This window comes from Stegodyphus dumicola, chromosome 2 (assembly GCF_044657685.1).
Source record: "Stegodyphus dumicola isolate Sdum_Otavi_A_Nest chromosome 2, ASM4465768v1".
Classification (NCBI taxonomy): Eukaryota; Metazoa; Arthropoda; class Arachnida; order Araneae; family Eresidae; genus Stegodyphus; species Stegodyphus dumicola.
Genome location: NC_140769.1, coordinates 164,787,570 through 164,812,574, shown reverse-complemented (window position 1 = coordinate 164,812,574; position 25,005 = coordinate 164,787,570). Strand labels below are relative to the sequence as shown.

General features: G+C 32.1%; 1 long non-coding RNA gene across 1 annotated transcript; it reads left to right on the top strand.

Annotated features, from left to right (window-relative positions):
* The first annotated feature begins 12,504 nt into the window (after nt 1-12,504).
* Nucleotides 12,505-21,844, top strand: LOC146998636 (uncharacterized). The gene is made up of 2 exons (XR_015039644.1): nt 12,505-13,092; nt 13,953-21,844. It is a non-coding gene; the product is annotated as an uncharacterized LOC146998636 (long non-coding RNA).
* The last annotated feature ends 3,161 nt before the right edge of the window (nt 21,845-25,005 follow it).

The following is a 25,005-nucleotide window of genomic DNA, read 5'->3' as shown; positions in this document are numbered from 1 at the left end:
ATTATTTAGCCAAATTTATTCCTAACTTAACTACTATTACTGCACCATTAAGACAGTTACTTGAGAAAAGTGTTCTCTGGCACTGGACTGAAAAGCATCAAAAAGATTTCGAAACACTTAAAGAATTGATTGCAAAAGCACCCGTATTAAAATTCTATGATGTTAACAAGGATGTAACTCTTTCAGTAGATGCAAGTTCTGAAGGATTAGGTGCTGTTTTACTACAAGAAAACGAACTAATTGCTTATGCTTCCAGAGCTCTAACAAAAAGTCAGAAAAATTATGCTCAGATAGAAAAAGAGCTTTTAGCTATTACTTTTGGATGTTCTAAATTTCATCAATATGGCAAACGTATTACAGTTGAAACTGATCATCGACCATTAGAAAACATAACTAAGAAACCTCTTTTAAAAGCACCACAGCGATTGCAAAGAATACTGTTAAATTTACAAAAATATGATCTAGATGTACGATACAAAAAGGGGAAAGACTTATTAATAGCAGACACTTTGAGTAGAGCATATTTGAATACAACAGAAGAAGATAATGATGAAGATACAGAAATTTGTACACTGATTCCAGCATCTGATGACAAAATTTATGAATTGAAGAAAGAAAGTGAATGTGATGCTACACTACAGTGCTTAAAGAAATATATTCTGAGAGGCTGGACAGAAAGGAAACATCAGGTAGAACCTCAAGTCAAAGTATTTTGGAACTACAGAGATGAGTTGACAATGGAAAATGACTTATTTCTCAAAGGAGGAATGGTAATTATTCCTTTATCTATGCAAAAGGAAATGTTAAATTTAATTCATGAGGGTCATTTTGGTATAGAAAAATGTAAGAAAAGAGCTAGAGATGTTTTGTTTTGCCCACTTATGAACAAGCATATAGAAGATAAAATTTCAAAATGTTCTATATGTAATGAATACCAGAACAAAAACATAAGAGAGCCTATGATACCACATGAAATTCCCAATTTACCTTGGTATAAAGTTGCGACAGATTTATTTGAGATTAACAAAGATGTATATTTATTAATTGTAGATTACTATTCCAACTTTTTTGAAATCTCCAAACTACCGGATACTCGAAGTCAGACAGTGATCAGTTACATGAGATCTCATTTTGCAAGATACGGTATACCATTGATAGTGATATCTGATAATGGACCTCAGTTTGCAAGTAAAGAATTTGCAGAATTTGCAAAGAAATACCAATTTAAACATATAACAAGCAGTCCATACCATCCACAGTCGAACGGATTAGCAGAGCGTTCAGTACAAACGGCGAAGAAATTGTGAAAGAAAGCTCAAGCAGATCATGCTGATCCTTATTTAGCATTGTTAGCTCATAGGAACACTCCAACTAATGAGATGCTAGGATCACCAGCTCAACGACTTATGAGTAGAAGAACAAGAACGATTCTTCCTACATCTGATTAATTACTTAAACCTCAAGTTGTGAGAAATGTAAAAGAAAAAAAATCAACCAAGAAAGAACTAAACAGAAGTCATATTATGATCGTCATACAAAAACATTACCATCGCTAAATAAAGGACATTGTGTTCGGGTATATCAAGATAATCGCTGGAAACCACCAGTTGTAGAAGAAGTGCATAAGACGCCTAGATCATATATACTTAGATCAGGTGAATCAGTATTGAGAAGAAATAGAAAAGATATTAGAGAAAACAGTTCAGCTGTTGATGAGAATATCAGAGGAACAGAACAAGGAGTTAATACACAGAAAACAGATGTAAAAGTATATGATTCCAGATATTCTCAAGGGCAAAGTTTAGAAGATCAACTACCAAACTCTGCTAACTCAGAAACAAGGAACGGTGAGCTAAGAACTAGAAGTGGGCGAGTGATTAGAAAGCCGGCCAGATATTTGGACTGATTTTAGGCTGTTAAAACTTTTGAACTCTTTAAAAAAACGGAAGATGTAATATTTAATAATTTGTAAATGGTAACATTTAATATTTAGTAATTTGTAATTGGCAACACTTTGGATACAGATTTGAAAATAGAACTATGCTGGTATTGCAGTTCTCTGTGATTATACATTCTAGGATTGTAAATAAATAGTTTCTAAAAGCTAAAAGTGTACCCTCATAATTTTATAATATGATACATATCCCTATACTGCTTGATACAGTACTCTAGCTGATTTACTTTTGTAATACCCACAAAACAGTGGGTAGTTATGAGCAGGGCTTAATTTCTAAATGTGCTGGAGCTTTATGGAAGGTTGTCAGGAAGAAGGGAACATTAAATAAATAAAATAACAAATTAAAAATGAAAGGATTAATAATTTAAATAATAATAGTTAAAATAAATAATTTATTAATACATTATATTTTATTAAAATTAAAATTCAACAAAATACAACGATATAAATCGTATACGGTATAAATATGATATACTAAATCGATATACGGCCTTCACTCCTCAAGAGGGTCTTGGGAGAAGGTCGAATTAGTGTTTTCAGTTTTTAATTAATAATTCGGCTGATTAAAGTGGAGCGAAGATGAAAATGGTCAAAATGGCTTCCTTAGAATTTTTGGAATCCTGAGGTACCTGTTTCGAAACTCAACTGACCGCCGTTCTGGAGGAGATGATATCACACACAAACAAACAGACAGACGTGCATAGATTTTAACAGTTGGTGTATTTAATTATGGCAAAGCACACTAGGGCTATCTGCCTAAGGGGAGGGATGCCTTCGTGGAGGACTTTCTAAGGGAAACTGGCTCGTATACACGTTACACATGGAGAAAACCACGAAAACACCCATGCAGCCAGCCCGTTCGCGGGATTCGAACTTCGTACCAAACTACCAGTGTTAAGCGACTTTACCGCTCGGCCGCTGGTGGGCAGATTTTTAATAGTGTAGACGTATAGAGGATCAGTAGCATACGTGAAAGAAAAATAAAGTGGTTTCGCTAGTATTTAGTAACTGATATTTGCAAAACATTTTGAAAAAGGAAACGTTTCCGGAAACAAATGTGAACCATTGTATTTAAGTTTTCGCAAGAAATGAACAATACAGAAGTATTGAAAAATGTATATTTTATATTTTATTTCCAATATGATGCTTTTAGTTAAACATTATGTTCCATATTAACATTACATTTATGCAGATTATTCATTATTTAATTTCTTTAAATATAACACAGAGCGATAATATTTGGTGGCAACAGTTTGCAAAGTGATACGGGCATTTATAGTGATTCGACGAAAAATGCTAAAACGAAATTAATTGACCTTCTGAGCTAACGCTCCTTTGGGCTAATGAATTGAGATGTAAAAGAAATCTTCTAAATTTAAAATATTTTATAAATTCTTCTCTATCAGTCATACCATGAAATTAATAATATTTTCAAAGTTTCAAAAGAAAATCTGGAAATGTTAAAATAAATAGATACTTATAAACTTCAGGCTGTTTGTCATAACGGATTTTAAAATGAATACTGTGAAAAGAAAAGTTAGTTTAGATATGGGAAAATTATTGCCTGTAAATCTAAGGAAAACAAAATCTGACGGAGATCTTTCAAAAGAGGATGAAGATAAAATCATCATCAAAGGTGACATTAAGTGCTACAATTCGAATGATTCTTTTCTGGAGGAGCGAAGAGATTCTTTAACGTCTTACATTTTTATCATTCAAAACAGCGGATTTCGTTTGCGCTGTATCGTATAAATGAGATTTTTAAAATGGTGTTTAATAATTTTCTTGGCTTATTTTGAATGGTATTCTGTTATTTATTCATCTACGGCTGTGAGTTATCGACATAAAAGTTTATCCAAATTACAGCGAGAATTGTATTTCGTTTTTAAAATACATTTAATACGTCATTTTATTCTGTTTAAATAAAATATTAATTCTTTTCTGAAATTTCGTCAAACTTTCACAATTTGCTTTTGATAAGGTTTATGGAAAGAATTTTGCTCCTCCTTCCTTCTCTCATTATTATTTTAATATATTGTTTGATTGGCATTTAAAGTAGTTTTGTAGAATATAGATATACGGAATTAAATACTATGTGAATTTTATATTGCGAGACATAACACATATAAATGCTATAAATTCACACATACTATATGATAAAAAAAAAAAAAAAAAAAAAAAAAAAAGAAAAAAAAAAGAAAAAGAAAAAGAAACTTTTATTATACAAAAATAGCTATAAAACAATACACATTGTAGATAAAAGGTACACATTAATGAAATAAAATCTTTTTTATAAACTTTAAACCGAATAATTTAAAAAAATATTTTGCCGTACTATTTCGTGCATATCCAAGGCATGACTGCAAGATCAAATTTCTCTGAAGGGGTTCTTGCGCATCGAACCGATGCTTATCAGCTGCCGAATCATTTTCAAATAATTGTTTGAGAGATTCATTTATGATTAAATTACATTTAATTAATATCATAAGAAATTACACCGTACAGGGCACAGAATGTAACCACTGCTGCATCGCACACTCACGTACACATTAGAAGGGAAAAAAAATAAAAGTGTCTCTTCAGTTCATTTCTTTGACACAATTAGAAATGAATTCATTAATCACTTTATTTCAGATCCAGTGGAATACTGAGGCTGGTTTCTAACCGGTCGCAGACACTTAGCAGACAAGACACTTAACCAACACCAGTTAGCCGACAGGACATTTAGCCGATAAGGTCACTACAAAGGGGCTCAATTTAAATTTTGTAAAAATTTTTGTAAATTTTGTTGTTGCTAAAGCCTTAACCCAGCACTGACGCTTGCTTAGAAACTTGCGACAAAACTTTCGGTCGCGGACACTTAGCCGATGAGATACTTAACCGACAGGACATTTAGCCGACGCGGACATTTAGCCGACGCGGACAGTTAGCCAACAGGACATTTAGCCTATACGGACAGTTAGCCTACAGGACATTTAACCGACACGGACAGTTACCCGACAAGACATTTTAGCCGACAATGAGTCTTGTTCTTCCCAATGCTTTCAGGTTTCACATTTCATTTCTACTTTGCTTAACAGAACATGCTACATTCATTCCCGTATAAAGTCGTTTCGCTTCTTCCACTAATGAAATTTCCTTTTCCTCTCAGAAGGTAGCGTGATTCGCCCTTCTCCTCAGCACAGTGGAACTACCTTTTTTTTTTTTTTCCTGAAATGCTATTTATACCCTCAGAACGCTATTTGCACTTTAGGCATGGTACATTTTTTAACCTTTTGAGGGGCGGCATATAAAATAATTTAAATTGTGGTAAAATTTTGCATAAACTATAACTTATGGACCCTAAAGACACAAAATTGAGACTTAAAAAAATCTAGAGCGAAATCCTAAATTTTGAGGGCCGGTATATATTTTATACCGGCGCCTCTCTATGACATTTTTTTCACATGTAGGTGCCAATTGTTAAATTTGATTTTCAAATTAATTTTGCGTACTTTTGATGTGCATCTGTAAAGATGGGTGCTTGAATATAGTTATGCAAGTCTGAAGACAAAAACTTTTAAAATTTCGATAGAAATTTAAAATTTTAAAAATAAAATTTATGTTTTTATGCACTTTGATGATGCAACCCGGCTGAACATACTTATGTAAAATATGGATAAAAAGCTTTTAAACTTGATTTAAATTCAATATTATTACTTTATAAAAAAATTAGTAAATATGACACTGCATGCGTAAATAATATCATGCTGTAACTGAACTAGTGTAATATTACAAGGAGATATAACAGCCAAAAAATTTTAAAAATTAAAAAATGAAACACTAGGACTCAGATGAGAAAGTATGTTGCATTTTTGAATACTTTATGTATATTTATGAATATGCTTTAGATAATATGTAAAAAAACCATGGTTCATGCTATGATACGAAGAATCGCCCCCCCCCACGCACACACACTTTAGATTATCGAGGACCGTAAGGCCTCCTTTTTTATTTTTTGTAACTATAGGTTGTAATATATTTTTTTGTTCAAGAAGAAAAGCCGTTAAACAACTTTATTATTTTATACACCTGAAAGCTCTTATTTCGATTTTCAACCCCTTTGGCCTCCTAGGGACTCCTTTTCAACTTTTGAATAAATTCTAGTTTGCATCTAAAACGGACCTTAGAAATATTTTCCCTCATTTCACAAACTCTGAAATTTATTTCAAAGATAACCTAACCCTAAATTTCTCTTGAGTTCCATAGTCTTTCATCTGAAATGAACAAGGACCATAAGAATAAAAGCATGCTTTCAAATCAGTTTTTGTGATTACACTAAGAGATGGACCTTCAGTGCACTTCCATTTCCCATATTTTTAAGTGAGCTTTCTCTTTGTGTGATCTTATCATACCACACAAAGGGAAGAAGGCTTGACTCCCGAATGGCAAATCAGTTGTCAATCACCTCCTTTCATTTTCGTTGGATTCTAGGATTTTGGAAAACAGGAAGCAAAGGGTGTCTTTTAGGGACTAACAACGCCACATTTAACGCCTACAAATGTGTAAAATTTTGACCCCAGATGGCAATTTCGAAGTCGATGAGTCTTTCTCTTGGGAAAGGGTGAAGTGCTGAAGTTAAAATTTTAGCTAAATAGAGACGAATGAAACTCGGGCAGAGTAAAAAAAGAATAAAAAGGAGCAAATATACTTGTATTTAGTCCTAGTGTATTCAGTATTAAGTCTAGTCCAAGGTCAGTAAACTCCCCATCCCTTTATGAACATAATACTGAATCCTAAACAACTTGTAAATTAATCATAAACAAATTGTTACATCATAAACTATTATAATGTAAAGAAACGCTGTCATTTCTTACAGTACAAATGGAGAAGTCTGGTGCTGCCATCTATTGGCAAGGTACCCTCAGTAGGGGCGCCGGTATATATTATATACCGGTATTAAAAACGTATACATAATCTTCTTTTAATTATAAGTTTTGATTGAAATGCAGAATATAAAAGGTTCAGTACGTCATATATTTACAGATTTTGAACTTTTTCTTTCCCTGCAATAGAATTTATCAATGTTCAAACATGATACCTTAGAACGAGGTATATTAATTTCATAATTGCAAAATATTGAGCATTCATAGGATGGTGCTGCCATTTAGAACCGGAAAAAAAAAAAAAAAAACCACTAGAAATTTACGATTATAGCTTTTGGTATAGAGAAATTATAATTTTTCCGTTAAATTATAAAGTTTAAAAAATTAAAAAACAACCGGTATATACCGGTTGCCCTTCAAAGGTTTATTCTGAGATAGGGCTCTGGCCCAGGAATTCGTGCCTCGTGGCCTGCGACCACCTAACAGAAGTAGGGTGTTTACCGATAACATCGCGGACGAAAACGTCGCAGAGAAAACAACGCAAGGCAAAAACGTCGTGTTACGAAACATCGTGGGAGAAAACATCGCAGTTCTAAAACATCGTGGTACAAAACATCGTCGTCGAAGATAAAGTGGTTCAAAAACTTCGCAGTTTAAAAATATCGTCGTCGAAAATACCGTGGTAAAAAATAAAGTCTCTACAAATCATAGCATGACGATAACATCCCAGGCATACTTTCTTCAGGTTTTAATAATTATAAATGGATATTCCCATAATGATTTGGGAGATGCAAAGAAGGACAATTTTTACCTTCACACTTTTTTTATTAACTAATAAATTTTTGCTGAAAAAGTAAGAAGGCAACTTAAGCGTAGAAAATTAAATGCAACTTATAGATTATACTACTTCTCATGCAAAATTACCATTAAAAACTTTATAAAAAATGATTTATTAATGGCCTTTGTTAGTTAACTATATCGGTTTAAAATTTCATTAAGTGCTAAAAGTTGCATTAATTTTCTATGCTTAAGTTTCCTTCTTATTTTTTCAGCAAAATATTTATTCGTTAATAAAAATTATGAAAGTAAAAATGCCATGCTAAAGCATGTCTGCGATGTTATCGTCATGCGATGATTTGTAGTTACTTTATTTTTTACCACGATATTTTCGACGACGATGTTTTTAAACTGCGAAGGTTTTGAACCGCTTTATTTTCGTCGACGATGATTTGTACTACGATGTTTTAGAACTGCGATGTCTTCTCTTTGCGATGTTTTCTCCCATGATGTTTTGTAGCACGACGTTTTCGTCCGCGATGTTTTCGGCTGTAACCCAGAAGTAGGTTGGGACTTGTTTGGTTATGTAATTATGGCAAAGCCAGAGGGCTATCTGCCTTAGGGAAGGGATACCTTCGGGGAGGACTTTCTGAGGAAAACTGGCTCGTATAAGGTTGCACATGGAGAAAACCACGAAAATACCCATCCAGCCAGTCCGTTCGCTCAATTCAAAATTCGGACCGAACTACCAGTGCTCGGCGACTTTACCGCTCGGCCGCTGCTGGGCCTAACAGAAAGACAATGACCGTTTTACTTAATATATAAGCAATCTCTTCCAATGAAAATTGCTTTCTTAGGCTAGACCTTTATAAATGCGTTGCTAAGAAATGAGAAGAACGTTCCAAATTTGAATACCGAAGTATTGTTCGAAATTGTTCAGTTGTTTCAGTATGGCGGAAAGTATTAAGTAAAAATGTTTACAAAGACAGGCCTAGTACCGATTATAACTGATGTATCGAATTAGCGCGACGTTAACAGTTCTGTTTAAATACAGCCGTGACCGTAACATGATTATATGGCATATCGATAAAAGCCGGATTCCGAAAGACGGAAGCGATGCAGAGGTGACCCAAAACAAGTCAGTTCCGTGACATTATATGAGATTTGTATTTTTAGGAATGGTGGCATGAACTGACGATTATAGAGGTCACAAATAATTCAAAGCTTTGCTCGTCTTAAAAATTCTCTTTTTTAATTGTTTTTAGTAACAAAATAAAATATATTTGCTAAACTAACCCTTCAACGCCAATATTTCCATAAAAAGTATAATTCAAGAATGACAATAATTTTTATTGCATTATTCACACTTTTATGACAGCGAAAGGAAATTTCAGTAGTGGGAGGAGTGAAACGATTTTATAAAGGAAGGAATGTAGCATGATGTGTTGAGTAAAATAGTAATGAAAAGTAAAGGTATTAGACATTTGAAAGCATTAGGAAGAGCGAGATTGGAAAATAAATATCATTTAGTATACAAGAAAAATTATTAATGAAAGTGTTCAAAGGAATTCAGTTGATTAACCCCTTAACTGCCGCGGGCGTATATATACGCCTTGCTCAGCCGATGCGTTAACTGCCCCAGGCGTATATATACGTCCTTCCAAACTGCTATCATTTGCTTTGCGCTGCTACACCTAAAATTATTCGCAAAGTTAACGCATCGGCTGCGCATCTGGGGCAGTTAACGCATCGGCTGAGCAAGGCGTATATATACGCCAGCGGCAGTTAAGGGGTTAAATAAAGGAGCTCTACGGACAAAGTTTGCTTAGGAACACAGCAATTCACCGCGAACTTAATATTCCTGAAATTCAGCTGTACATTGCTAGAAAATTCTTTATGAAAATCCCAGAAGTGCAAAACAGCACAATTTCTGTGTTAAATTAGGAGTAGGAAAGTAAAAATCATCGCGAAAGGCCGCTTGCGGTACTACGTCACCTGAATTAATTTTTGTTTTAATCAATCTCACTATTGCTGTTATATATTTATTTTTATTCATGTTCTTCTTGTCTTTTTGCTGCACATTATGATTTTTTATATATTTTAATTGTTATGTATCAGTATTGTACACTTACATGCTCATCCAGAAACTGTTTTTGGCAAATAAGGTATTTCTTTTACTGTCAATAATTGCTGCAATCATGTTTATGTTTTTGCGCAACTGACTCTTCTACTTCAACGGCTGACAGCTTCAGGTGTTACTCTCGATCCGACACTTTATGTGTTTTAGTTGTTTTATCAGACTTTGCTACGCGGGCTGCACATTTTATTATGAACTGTAACTTTTCGTTTATTCTTCTAAAGTGTGAATGTGTGTGATTATGGCAAAGCCTGGAGGGCTATCTGCCTAAGGGTAGATATGCCTTCGTGGAAGACTTTCTAATGGAAACTGGCTCTTATACACGTTACACATGAGGAAAACCATGAAAACGGCCATGCGGCCAGCCCGTTCGTGGAATTCGAACCTCGGACCGAAGTACCAGTGTTCAGCGACTTTACCGCTCGGCCGCTGGAGGGCCTCATCCTTCTAAAGAATTATTCGGAACTCACACAGAATTGAAAATCGACACCGCATTACTCCGCGTTAGCGATTACACACGACAGGAAACCGTCACAGTAAATCTCTCATGTTCGCCTGAGCCGGCAATTTTTGCAGAATCCTATATTAAAGTGTAACTAAGTGACCGTTGTACTTAGCTAAAAGAATTCTTTTTTTCCTTTCGAAAATTAATTCATATTCCATGACGAAAAATTTCAACCCTTTTTCAATTTGGCCAATATATACCAAACAGCACCATATATATCAAACTATGCTAAATTACATAAGATCTAAAAGCGCATATGGGATCTTTAAGAATCGAAAAATGAAATTTTACTGATAAGTGTAAAAATGACTTAAATATTAAACTTTTGGAGAAGTCGAGAAATTTTATAATTGTCAGTAAGTTTAAATAATTATTATGTCAGCTAAATGTCAGTATCGGCCCTGTTGACTAAATATCTTGACAGTTAAATGTCCGTATCTAAATGTCCTGACGGCTAAATCTCTATGTCGGTTAAATGTCCTGTCGGCTAAGTGTCCTTGGCGGCTAAATGTCCGTGTCGGCTAAATGTCCTGTCGGCTAAATGCCCGTGTGGTAAATGTCCTGTCGGCTAAGTGTCCGGGTCGGTTACACCGATTACACGATCAGGTCTATTTGTAAATTTCTATATTTATGTTTATTTAAAATTTTAGCTACAGATAGTTGCAGGGTCCGGACAGCACCCGAGTAGTCATTGTAAGCCGTCCGGGTGTCCGGCCCTGCTGTCACCTGTCACCTGTTCGGGTCGGTTAAATGTTCTGTCGGTTAAGTGTCTTGTCGCTCAGTGTCACGGACCTGTTTCTAACATCTGACGTGCCTCATAATTCTTTTCTGTGTAAAAGAATTGAATTGAAGAGACACCCGCGAAAGACGAGTTCCAGTGTTTATTGTAGGCTGTAGTACCGAAATTAGAAGCTACAAGTGTCTTAGAACGTTTTCCAGCTACTGCAGCAAATTACTTAAAGGCAATTGAGAAACTACGGGAACGCTTTGGTAGAGAAGATCTTCTAGCGAAAACTTGTGTTCTCATAACTCATAAATTTAATGAGCATTTGAAATTTTAACATAATTAAAAAACATATTTCCTACTTCCATGTTACGTAGCTCAAAACAAAACAGTTTGATTTTTAATATTTTCCTCAAAAGGGAAGCATTTACGACTTTGTAATTTTCTAGTTACAAGCAGTTTTTGCCTTTGAAATGGTTATTCTATTGTAATGCTATATGGTATGGTAATGCTATATCGATTTTGATACAATAGAAATTAATAATCTTGTTTTTTTCCAAACTTTGTGGCCTACTAGCTGCTGAGCGTTGGCATCTCTGAACACTGGTATTCGACCCGGATTCGAATCCTGGTTAAGGAAAGGACTTATACGAGTTTCCATGATTTACTTCTTTTATAATATGAAAACGATTCAATTTTAATTAAGTTCTTTGAGAAAGCATCCTTGCCCTTAAGCAGATAATTCTTGCCTGCTTTGCACGCGAGATTTATTTATTTTATTTAAAAAAAAAAAATTAAGTTAGTTTTTCAATTTATTACTCAGTATTTTATTTAAACAACCAAATACAATTTCTAAAGTTCTTGTGTACGATTCATAACTATAAAGACAGAGCATGAAATGGAGTCCTTGACATTGATTTATTTATATCTATCAATTTATTTATTCTTTCTACCATCTGCCAGTATCCGAGTGGATAAAACCTCTGTCACTGGCAGTTCGACCGATTCCAGATCCAGTGGATAAATGGTTGTATCAGCGTTTTGCAGTGCTTCCTTGTATAGCGTACATACGAATCAGTTTCCCTTAGAAAATCGTCAACAATGAATCCCTCCTTTAGGTAGATGGTCCTCATTTGCTTTGCCTTTATCAATTAACGAGAAGTGTAACACTTGTCTAATGATCTCAGTTATATGGAATAACTGAGAGGCGATAGATAGTATGACATTCTTAGCTAAAACCAAAACAAAAAACGATATGTTTCCAAATCATTGTGATGTTACTTCGTTGATCCAGGTAAAAAACAGTATTCTTCTATATACTTAAAAAATAAAAGGAAATAAAAATTTTGTATCCCCCATTGTTATTGATCTAAAGAGTAAACTTTTATTTCAGTATCAGGGCTTTTTCAGCTTAAAAAAGGGCATATTGCCATAAAAATATTTCTTGAAAATGATGAGGAATAATGCATCTTTTAAGACCTGTTTCGGAAGGAAAGAGGTCTAAATTGTGCAAAATACTCAGCAGCTGAAAAGGGAGGATCTTACCGCAGAATGGTACAATCAGATAGGTGCAGATAGGTGAAACTATCTCGGGAGATATGTTAAAAATGTTATGCTTTCATTTCCTACTTCTTTGATCGTAAAATGAAAAAAAAGTGTGAGTACAATCTGTACAACTCTATAAACATTTGGCAACTGTAACTTTTACACTTCTGAAAGGTTTGTTCCGAGCAGTTCACGTTGTAGTTCTTTACATAAATCATGTAACCGACTTCTCTCAAACGGCCAATTTTGGCCAAAAATCTCTTTTTGTTTTTTATTTTAACATTTTTAAAGGCTATATTTTTAGCTATCAAAAACTAAGGCTCCTATATACCAGGCTGAATCATCAGGCATTCGCGCTCCCAAGTGGGAGATTTAATGGCGGTTCTGTAGTTACGGTGCAACAATTTTTTGTGTTTTTTTTTGTGTAAAATGGGCGGATGTACAGCTATTACTTGTTCAAATCATTCACGGAAAGGTCATACATTGGTAAAATTTCCTAAAAATGAAGAAAGAAAAAAAATATGGGTAAATAACTGCCGAAGAGACAATTGGAAACCTGGTCCAGGCGCTGAACTTTGCTTAGTAAGTATAATGTTAATTACGCCTTCATTTAGAGTTTATATCTTCTCTGATGTTTATAATGTGCAAGTAAAGTGAAATTCTTGTGTACAATAACCTGAGTATCTGCTAATTTCTGTAATAATAGCTATAATTAAATTAGTCTAGGGTTAATGTACCCGTCGCCAAACATCGCCAATGTAAATGTTTTGAATGTGGAAAAGAAATTTCTCTTCTAATATAAAGCGCGGATTTTGTTTTTCTGTGCTAATTGTGGAATTTATACTAATGTAACATGAAAATCATTAGCATATTGAAATTTATTAAAAAATAAATAATAATTTGGAAAGTCAAGATAAAATCTGAATGTTTGCTAAAGATATATGTAACATTATACTATAGTTGCAATATCGTTGGAATGATATATAATTTTTTCTTTATTTTATAATCACTATTGTTAAAAAGTTAGATGAGTTGTTTATGCACGGTGCCCACTACTGTTTCTTGGTTAAAATAACTTCCAGAATTTTGACATTGACATCTGAAGTCAATAGAATAAATTGAATAGTGTGAGACAAAATATATATAATCTGACTTCAATAATTGCAAGGATTGTGCAAGTTTATTTATAATCACAGTATTATACAATTTGGCAATGGAGTAAAGATTTAGAAATGAATGCAGAACATTCAAATTAGTATTTTCTTGTTTCTAATATATAGAAATATAGTCTATTTTCCAGTATAAAAGTTTTACTTAAAAGTATGGGAAAGCAGATTTGTTTCATGCATGATCTTTATAATACTGGTATGAAATGAATGAATTTTAATCTGTAAACAATTTTTTGTTAATATTGAAATGCATTTCTTTGGGTACATTTTTAGGCACTTGTGGATCATGTCAGACGACATGCAATAGAAAAAAGATGTCCGTGTGCATAAATTTTCCCATTGTGATACTTCATTTTATCTAAATTTCAAGGATAATTCTTTTCATTTTTATATGGCATGTTATCAGTATAAAGGCTAGTGAAAATAAATTGGTATGTATATCTGTTTTTGAAGTGTAATGCTTAAATAAAAAGATGGTGTGTGTTTCTTCATTTAAACAAAATTTCAAGGATAGTATTTTTCAGTGTTGTGCTGTTTGTTATTTCTCAATGTAAAGGATAACAAGGGGAAAAAAAAACTGGTATGGTATATCTGTTTTTTAAGCATGATAATTTTATTTATTTCTTTAGTGATGCATATATATAGAGAGAAGGTGTTTGGTCCAACTGAAGTTATAATAAATCTAATTTTACTAGATCTCTCCCTCCCCTCAGGTGTAGAAAATTTTCAAGTGCAGAAAGTTTATTTGCAGAATTATTTCATTTCTGATAAACTTATTATCATTAATTTTTTATATAACATGTTATTAAGTTACACATTTGACTACTGTGTAATAAAACTGTATTTAGGGCAAAAAATTAACTATAATTTTGCATCTGGTGACTAATATCATATGCTTCTAAGAATATTACTTTAACTTTTTCCATAATTTTTGTATTTCAGGAACATGAAACTGTTATTTTGATATACTTAAATAATAAAAGTGTGTATCTGAATCAATTAATGGATACAAATATTTTACAGTTATTTTTAGAAGATATTTGCCATATTGCTTCTAATAATTCATAAAGTATGTTAAAATATAGGTAAATAATTTGGTGCAGAATTCAAATTTAGGGTTTAAAATATAGTCAATCATAAGACTAAATGATTTTTATTTTCATGATTTGCCTGGGCTTAAGAATGTACTTTTCACCCGGTGGAAATTGTCATCAAACTGTCCTGAACAAGCTTTTTGTTGATAATAACTTCCAGGCTTATCAGTACCTCCTTTTGAGTGGAGGGTATGCAAATATAGTACACAATTTAAATTACATTGTGATTGTAATAATATTGTGGTATTAAATAAGTGATTATAATTACAATTTAGGTAATTGCATTGTAATTATATTACATTGTATCTGTGAACTCTTAATTTCATTACTTTATGCAATTATGTTGTAAGTGCATAATCTAATTGCAATAATATAATCTATTCGCAATTACAAAATAATTATAAATGCAGTTACATCTTAAATAGAGGCCATTTTAATACTTTTAAATTTTCTCAAGATAACTTCTCATTAAGGTTCATTTGGAGGAAACTATGCAAATACTAAAAAAGAAGTTATGCTAAATTTACATATTTTGTACAGTACTTTCTTGTTATAATGCTGTTCAATATATCTTCAATACTTTTGTAAATTTAACGACATTCTTTGCAATCACTGTGGTGCTTTAAAAAGAAGTTTCTTAGTTATGCTTTCTAATAAGAATGGGTTTAAAATTAAGTATTATGTATAATAACTAGCAGTTAAAAAAACTTGACTGCATGAAAATGCTGTTGCTGTGTAAAATAAAAAATAAGCTTTCTTTTATGCTTTGAAATGAATTACATGTGGTTAAGTCGTCCTTTTACAATTTAAGAATGTGATTAACACACATTCTTAAATTGGACAGGTTTTATCTAAATTATTAGTATAAAATATATAAACTATGAATTATTTTGTAACATAACTCAAATTACAAAATTCATTCTATATACGTTCAAAGTTATTATCTTTTATGGAATAACTGTTTTTTAATTTAGGTAAAAATTGGATTTTTAGAAGTATTACAAATACAATGCAACACAAAGGTGATCTGATTGAAGAGGAAGGACTTTTTATTACAGTTTCTAGTTCGTATTTATATTACATTTGATGAAAAGCATCCAAAACACAGAATGCTGTACTTTCTTCTTCCATATGTGTTGTGAAATATTTCACACATTTAAAAGAAAGTCTTTCTTCAGAATCTTGCACAATTATTTCCATATACCTCAGACTTAAATGACAACATATTAAGTTATTTTTTTAGTATGAATTTACAGTGCTTTTATGGAAATTTTGTTAAAATGTCATTAAGATAAAGTTATTTGCACACTCTACGCTTTAACTACTATTTCCCCATTTGACACTATTGAAAGTTTTTATTCATATCTTATTTATTACAGTCTGCTAACGAAACTGAAACATCTAAAGAATAAGTTATTTTGAATATGTTTACAAAATATACACGAAATTTTTATTTAAGTGAAAACGTCTATATACTATTCAAGAATTAATAAATTATCCGAAAAGTTTATATGCGCTGAATGCCGCGCGTCTATAAAATAAATCTTTAAAAAAACAACAGACATTCAGCCAGCGTGTGCGATAAACGCGCCAAAATTGGCAGCGCGTTCACTCCCTCGCCAAGAGAGAAAAGTTGGTGATTCAGCCTGGTTTAAAGGAGCCTTATCAAAAACAGCTTTTCTCTTTTTAATATGTTGATTAGAAATGGAGATATACACGTTTTTCTGACAGAGGACAAACCGGAAGTCAAAGTTTAAATGGCAAATAAAAATGAATTTTCATTCTTTTTTTTATCTTATTTTTTAATTAAATAATTTTAAGCATTTCGATATGTCTGGAGAATCTGACAAAGTATTCTTATTAAGTATTTTCTAATTTTCGTTTGATATCGTGGATAGTTTGTTAGTCCAAAGGGGCTTTGTCCCTGAGGGACTATTGTTTTCGTTTTGCGATTTCGCATCGAATTACTCTGAATGTCCGTTTCATTTTTCAAACTATTGCCACCAAATATTATCGCCATGTATCGTATTTGAAGAAATTCAATAATGAAGAATCTGCATAATTGTATGTATGTTTCCCGTATTGTGATAAAAGAACAGTACCTAGAGCTATCCAATTTTGAATGACGTAATCCTACTGCGAGTATGGGCATCTGGAAGAGATAATTCGGAATTTGGAATATTTTTTATATCAATTTCATATTTTGTAAAACTTTAACGAATTTTTCATTAACAAATTCAAGGATTTCAAAGCGAGCAATGCCAACGTTGTACAGAAAAAACATTTTTATCTCCAGCGCGTGAGACGCATATTCATTTGGTTGTCGCGTGTGCTTAATGCATGATATAATTAAAGAAATTAAGAGTAGACAATCTCCTATAACAAAAGAATATATTAAGTACTAAATTACAATTTAAATTACATTGCAGAGATCAACGCAGAGCTCGGAACACAGTTCATGCTACCGTCGCGTACGGTTGACTAGCGGCTCAAAACAGGGATGGCTGTGAACGGCTCCCTATGAGAAAATCTTTTGAACGAACTGCGCATGCGCCGTTTCTTTTTATCGCCAACAAATGATGGTAAACCTATTGTAATTTCTCGCCAGCGTTTCGCGTTTCATTTGAATTAGCGTAGGTGTTGTCAGTGAGATTAATAACAACGATAATAAAAAAAGTCATTTGAAATGTTTACGCAAGGAAATATTTTTTGCTCTTTTTCACACTATATATGCTATCATCGATAGAATTAAGAACTTTTAGTAATTAGGTCAAAATTAATTTTAACGTGTAAATTTCAAACTCACAAATTTGAGTACAGATTAACATCAGATGTCTGAAGGCAGTTACTATATTTCAGTACAGCAAATCCTGGAATATAAAAGAAAAAAAAATTTAATTGAAGTCTATTCTTCAGCTTCATTCTAATTCCTATTGATACATCTCTCTAAAACAGTTTATTACAGAAGTTTCAGATGTAAAAGAAGTTCATAAAAGTATTAATCAATGAAATTATTTTCAATGGTCGGTGAAATTGGTTGCAGTTTCAGACACTGTTGCAGAAGTTTTCACATACAATTGCTGTTTATTGTGCAAGTAATATTGAAACTAACTAAAGTGCTTGCATAGATTTCTGCATCTTGGCGGAAAAAATGGAACATTAGTGGAAACAAATTATGTATATATTGATACTGTAAAATTTGGGAGGTTTCAAAGACCCAGCAGAAAATATGGTGGCATTGATATCAGTTGCATATTTACTTTTCCAGACTATTATATCTGAAAAGTACGAAAAGCATTTCATCTACACCATCAGCTTCTTACAAAAATAACTGAGGCTCATCTCAGTTATTTTTGTAATATAGTATGTACGTATTAATAAAAGATGCTGTGAATGTAATTTGCTGTACAAGATAATAAACATGAGTGTCGTCAGGATTTCTAAATATATGTTTGAACAATTATGTACAAAACATTCCTTCAAATTCACTTGAAAGAAATGTGGAAACGAAACTGAAAAAATTCAAGAATCAGTAAAAAGCAACTTTTTTTTTATATTTGGATGATATTTTCTTAATGCTATGTTTAAAATCACAATTTCTTAAACTGTTTGTTTTAAGTATACATTTATACTTCTTGCAGGGTTAAAGTGGCCCTAAATCAACATAATTTATTATATTATAAATAATGAAAATTGTACATTACTTATATAAAGAGAAACATAAAGTGACATAGTATGTTAAGTTAGGTTTGCAAAGGTAATTTAAATATTTTCATTGTGCAAGACTTGTATGCTTAAGAATTTTTCAATCTTGGTGTTATTTATCGTATAATACATCACGATTCAAATAAAAGTACTATTTTGTGGTATAATTCCATTATAGGGGCCATAGCAAATTGCAGCAAAAATATATGCACAAAATCTAACGAAAGCAGCGATTTCACACCACGTTAATTTAAATAGTTCTATATTTGTAAGTCATCGCCCACACGATATATTGATTAGGGAAGCTGACTGCGATACTACAAGGCCTAGGCTCGAATTCCGGAGAAGGCATGGTTATAACTGCTGGTTCCTTCATAGATTTTTCTGCACACCCCTATTGGTTTATTAGGTGCCTCCATAATAAAGTGACCACCACCTGGCCTTAGTTGTGGCCAAGCCGAAGGGCCGCCGTTGGGGGGGGGAATATTTGTAAGTCGCCATTGGAATACTGGTTTATTTTTTTTAAATTCTTTTTTGATAATGATATGGATCTAACAATTTGGGAATTTCCCAATGACAAAATATCTGCAATATAATTTTTCCAAAGAAAAGACATCATTCATTATAGAATATTATGATCGAAAAACCACGAGATGAAATTATGCTTTAGCAGTAACTCAGTAGCGAAATGGAGGTGCAGGAATGAACCTGTATTCTGAAGAAAGGATTAAGAAGTCAGATATTGGATCGAAGGAACAAAAATCCCCTTCCTTATAACTGATAGGCAGGCTCACCTATTTTTGGTATCAAGAGATGACATCTATTGAATTTTGTGAACTCCAACTGAAGATGAACCACAATACAACTGTAGACTGGAAGATATGCATGAGGTGTGTGCCATAGCTTTAATTTCTCAGCCTAAGTTGAAATTCGGCGGATGTGGAAAAAATTATGAAGCAGACAAAAGCCTTTTCAGTAGAAGCAAGAATAACATTGGATGTCTTCTTCTGCCAAAATGGGTTTTCGGTGGATTGTGCAGAGAATCAAAAGAATGTTTTAGTTGCTATTCCAGATCGATCGGTGAAAACCTTATGGAACATCATAAAGGTTTGGTTTGGTTTATGTGATTAGAGCAAAGCCTCGAGGGATATCTCCCTAAGGGAAGAGACGCCTATGTGGAGGACTTTCTAAGGGAAACTGGCTTGTATACACGTTACACATAGAGAAAAACCATTAAATTGTCCATACAGCCAGCCCGTTTGCGGGATTCAAACCTCAGACCGAACTACCAGTGTTCAGCGACTTTATCGCTCGGCCACTGATGTTCGAACATCATAAAGGAAAATGTCACAGAAGGAAGCATTATTTATACTGACTGCTAGAAATCATATAAGTTGGATGAACTGCGATATGTCGGCATTGAACATTTTACTGTGACCCACAACTAGAATTTTGTCGACCCCGAAACAGGGATCATACGCAAACGATACAGCGACTGTGGGGCAGTGCTAAATGGCGTAATAAACACCATCGGGGCACATTTCAATTCTTATTTGTCCGAGTTTATGTATAGACATTTGGACAAAAAAAAAAAAAAAAAAAAAAACTGAAATTTTTTCTGCGATGTTGCAGGATCTTAAAAATTTTATGCCTCTCGTTTAATTTCACTTATTTTTAACCCTTTTTTAAATAAATTAAATTAACAAAAAAGTGTAATATATGAAGTTAACCTTCCATCAACTTAAATTAATAATCTTAGATAGTTACAATAATGCTTTCTTACAGTTACAATTAGCCGTTTGTTTATATTAAATTATAATAATAAAGTGTATTCTATGAAAGTAAACTTTCATCTAAATTAAAATAATACTCTTAGATAGTTATTTTTTATTATTATGCTTTTCTTGAGTTAAGGTTACCATAATTATTTTGGCATCAACAATAGTTTTGGTGATTTTTTGCGGTCCCTATAACGGAATTGTACCGTATTTTTAAATGAAAATCTAGTTATTTAAGTCCTTTGTATCTATAAAAATACATACTGCAATTATTTATTTAAGTCATAAGGCCCTTTTCAAAAGTTTATGTCTAATTTAAAATAATTAGTTAATGTCAACTTAATCATATATATAATTATTGTAAAATCGTGGTGTTTAAAATGCTTTTCGCTACTGAAAAAGAGTGTTTTTGTTATAACTTTATAGAATTAAAAATCCCTCAAAGTAGTATATTTATAGTTTAAAATGTTTGTTAATAAAAATTTATTTATTTACATGATGTTTCTTAGAGTGAAGGAAAGAAAAATGATTGCTTGCTTATTTATATTCATGAAGGTATATTTCTAATACAAGTAATAATAACTTTTGAAAAATGTTTCATGATTCGAGTAAAATCTGGATATAAGGGCCTTTATAGCAGTCGAAACAATGTCGTTTCTTTTCAAATTGTATGTCCCATGTTCAAATGCATGATTTATGTGAATTCAATCATAAATTTGATTCTGCTTTGATCTGAGTGTTTCATGATTTTTTGCTGTAGTGAAGAAAATTTTTTGGAAATTAGTTAATGGCATTAAGGTTCTTTAAATTAGTGTGTTCAAGATTCGGCATATATGAATCTATTCATGCACATTATGTTTCTGAGAATAAAATCAGAAAACTGTTATCCTCCTTATTTATAAATATGTTGGTAATTTCAAATGTAGGTAATAATGGAACTCTGATGTAAATAGAATTATTATAAAAAATGTTGTATGATTCTGACAAAATTTGAATGTAAAGGGTTTTTATATCATTTGACACAAGGCTGCGGTTATTCACTTAAATCAATTAGGCCCTTTTCAGATTGTATCTGCCATTTCCAAATGCATAATTAATGTGAATTTAATCACAAGTTTGATTCTAGTATATGGAGTTTTTCTAATTTTGAAGAAAGTGTTTTGGATATTGACTAATAGCATTAATACTCTTTCAAATAATGTAGCTATTATTTAATGTAGAGTTTATGTGAATCTATTCAAGCATGTTGTTCCTGAAAATGACATCAGAACATTAAATACCTGTTTATTTATATTCATGAAAAAATATTTCAAACCTAGGTAATTATTTATTACTATTGTATGTAGAGCTAATATAAAGTGTTTCGCATTTGTGTTAGAAGTTGGATGTTTGAAGTTTTTGCTTTGAAAATTATTTCAAACCTTAAAAACTATGTCTTTAGTATTACAAAGTTTGCTTTATCTAAGTGTAATCGTATAACAAGTTAGGATATATAGTTTAGATCTTTTATGCTTGTTCTCAGCATTAAAAATCAAGTTGTGGTTATATGCCAAAAAAAAAAAAAAAAAAAAAAAAAAAAAAAAGAGAATCTTTTCAAATTATGTGTCTAGCATTCAGATGTTTGATTTAAGTCAGTTTATTTGAAAATGAAACTGAAGAAATTTATTACTTGCTACTATTATTAGTATGCGGTGTAGCTGAAAATCAAGTAAAAACATTTTATGATAAAATTTTTGTATCCGAAACTGCAAGATAATTTTCTTTTCTCCCTTTTTGTAATTTATTATGTACTTTAAAACTTGTTATTGAGTTCTTACATTTCTTTATTTTTCAAGTGTTAAAATACTATATGAAATTTATATAGATGATTACTATATGATATACTATATGATTTTTTAGTAAAATAAAAATTTATTTTTGATTTGTGCAATTTTCTTACTTTATGAAATCACAAAACTTGTTTAAGAACATCTTATTACAAATAATGTTTAAACATTTAATACTTCTAAAATCTAAATTTATAGGTGATGAAAGCATAAATGAAGAAGTACATCATACTCAATTAATCACACTACATAAGAGAAACATTTACGAAAGTCAGTAAACATGTATTGCCACTATTTCATTATTATTTTTTTTTTAATTTGCATTTTTAAAATTCTCTAAAATGGGGCATAAATAATATAATGATAGAAATAAAATGACTGCATAATAGGTATATAAAGCGGTTGAAATCTGATGTAAGAAAGTTAATTTTACTATATTATGCAATGATGAATTTCAATCATGAAGTTGGAAGGTTTGTTTAGAAGGAGATTCTGATATAACCCTAGAGCTTCTGTGGAAATTTCTATTGTTGGTCGTGAGGCATTCCTCCTTAAGGCAGATATCTGTAAAATACTTTTACATAATCCAAATAATCCTAATCCCTTAGTTCTCAGTGAAGATATTCCTTCTGTTAGCACACATTTCATCATTCTCAATTAAACTAGCAAACCTCTTTAAATGTAATAGCTTTGATTCCCATAGAACATTTTAAAATTTAGGAAAATATTTTTTTGTAATCTACATGAGCATTAAAGTTATATATGAATGGAAAATACTCAAATAATTATTCCAAAACTAAATAAATATGATTATGGTTATTAGAGAAAAAATTCTGAAATTTGTAGGTTTTTTTTTTTTTTTTTTTTTCTTCGTTTGTTAAAGATGTCTTCAAATCAATCCATAATAAAATTATTACTTTCAGGTTAGGTTAACTTCATATGGACTATCTGCCTAAGGGAAGGGATGCTTCCATGGAGGACCTTTCTTAGCGAAACTAGCACCCAAAATATTTATTTTTATGACAGGAATTTCTCTTATTTTGTTCTCAGAAGCACTATCTTAATATTCGAAAAATGTCTCTTCTGCCTAGTGATGGCTCGGAAGCTGAACGTGAATGTTTTCACGGAAAGAATTTTAATATTTAACTGTTCAGTTTTCATTGTTCGCAATGAACTCTGTCTAAATAGCAGATCTTTCATTTTCAGCATTTAAAACAGTTATCATATGTGTGAAAAATATTATTTATATATAAAGTGAAAAAGGAACCACTCTCACATTTGAATTTTCCGATAATTGATAGAAACAACGCCAAGTGGCGCATAATAGCCAAATATAGTAGCCCAATGATCATTTGAAAATAAATACATTTCACCATGTCCGTGAGCATGCGCATAACAGGCCTTCCGTAAGGAGCCGCTCACAGCCATCCCTGTTTTGAACAGGACTAAAGAGAAGGGCTAGCTCATAGAGCGTTTTCCCCTGAAACAGGCAGTGAGGAGTGATGACGTAGCAATGATGGCACTGAGCGCGGAGATGCAATTGACAACATAGAAATTAGCGTTTTAAATTTGAAGAATCAGCGTTTAAAATGAGCTGTGTGTGAAAGGTAGCTATAATTTGGAAGAGACAATGTTACTGCAGTATGCATTTTACACTGAACATTACAAAATTTAATAGTACTTACTCAATTTTAAAATAATAGATAAAATGCGCTACTCTTAGCATAAAGTTCCTTTTTTTATTTGCAGGGATTTTTTTTTCTTTAAATGCCTGTTTGTTTCTAATCATTTCTTTATCTGCATGTTAACTAAGAGAACTGTACTACTGCTAAGATAACTATAATAACAGCTATTTAAAATTAATCAAAATAATAACCTTAAATTGGCATAGTTTTAAACGTGTATGGTTATATATGGCAAAATTTCTGCTAATCTAAGTTTGAGTTTCAGCCTAATTGTAAATTTTACATTAGCATATTTTTCTCCCGATTCATTATAATAACATATACTTTTTAAAAAATAATTTTGTAACTTAGGCTTACATCAATATTTCATTTAAATAAATACATGTAAGATTGTTATCTTAATTTAGACAAAACAACTTTATTCACAGTACCTAAAATAATTATTTATTTTTTCAAAAGTGGGGGTTAAGGAGGCAGGTCTTCTTATGCCAATTACTTTAATATTATACTTTATATATATTTTATCTAGAATGCTAAGCTAGCACAAAATTGAATTAATAATAACAGAGGATACAATAAAAATAACTGTAACAATATCTTAACAGAATTAGTTCTCATTTGAAATATGCTTTACGCTATTAACTTCTAAAATGCAATCTAGAAATATTTCAAATCAAAACATATTATATATACTTACTTTTTGTCTATCGTTTCCCTTGACCATTAAATAATTTGGTTTTAGTTTGTGACACAATTTAATTCTCTTTAATAATATCAACATTTAAAACAGTTCCATCTTCTAAAACAAATCCTTTATCTAAAAAGTGGTTTCTCAGTAATTTGAGCCCACCAGAGGCCGAGCGGTAAAGTCGCTGAACACTGGTAGTTCGGTCCGAGGTTCGAATCCTGCGAACGGGCTGGCTGCATGGGCGTTTTCGTGGTTTTCCCCATGTGTAACGTGTATACGAGCCAGTTTCCCTTAGAAAGTCCTCCACGAAGGCATCCCTCCCCTTAGGCAGATAGCCCTAGTGTGCTTTGTCATAATTAAATACACCAACACTCAGTAATTTGAGGCAGTGCGCTAAATCTGAAAAAACCCATATTTTTTTCGTTTGGAATACTGGATTTGGAAAATGAGAACTATTAATCGAAATCTGTAACTCTTTCCACAAAGTAGTAGATCCTCCTAAATCAGACACTATTGCTTTCACTTCTACTCTAGATGATTGAATATGTCT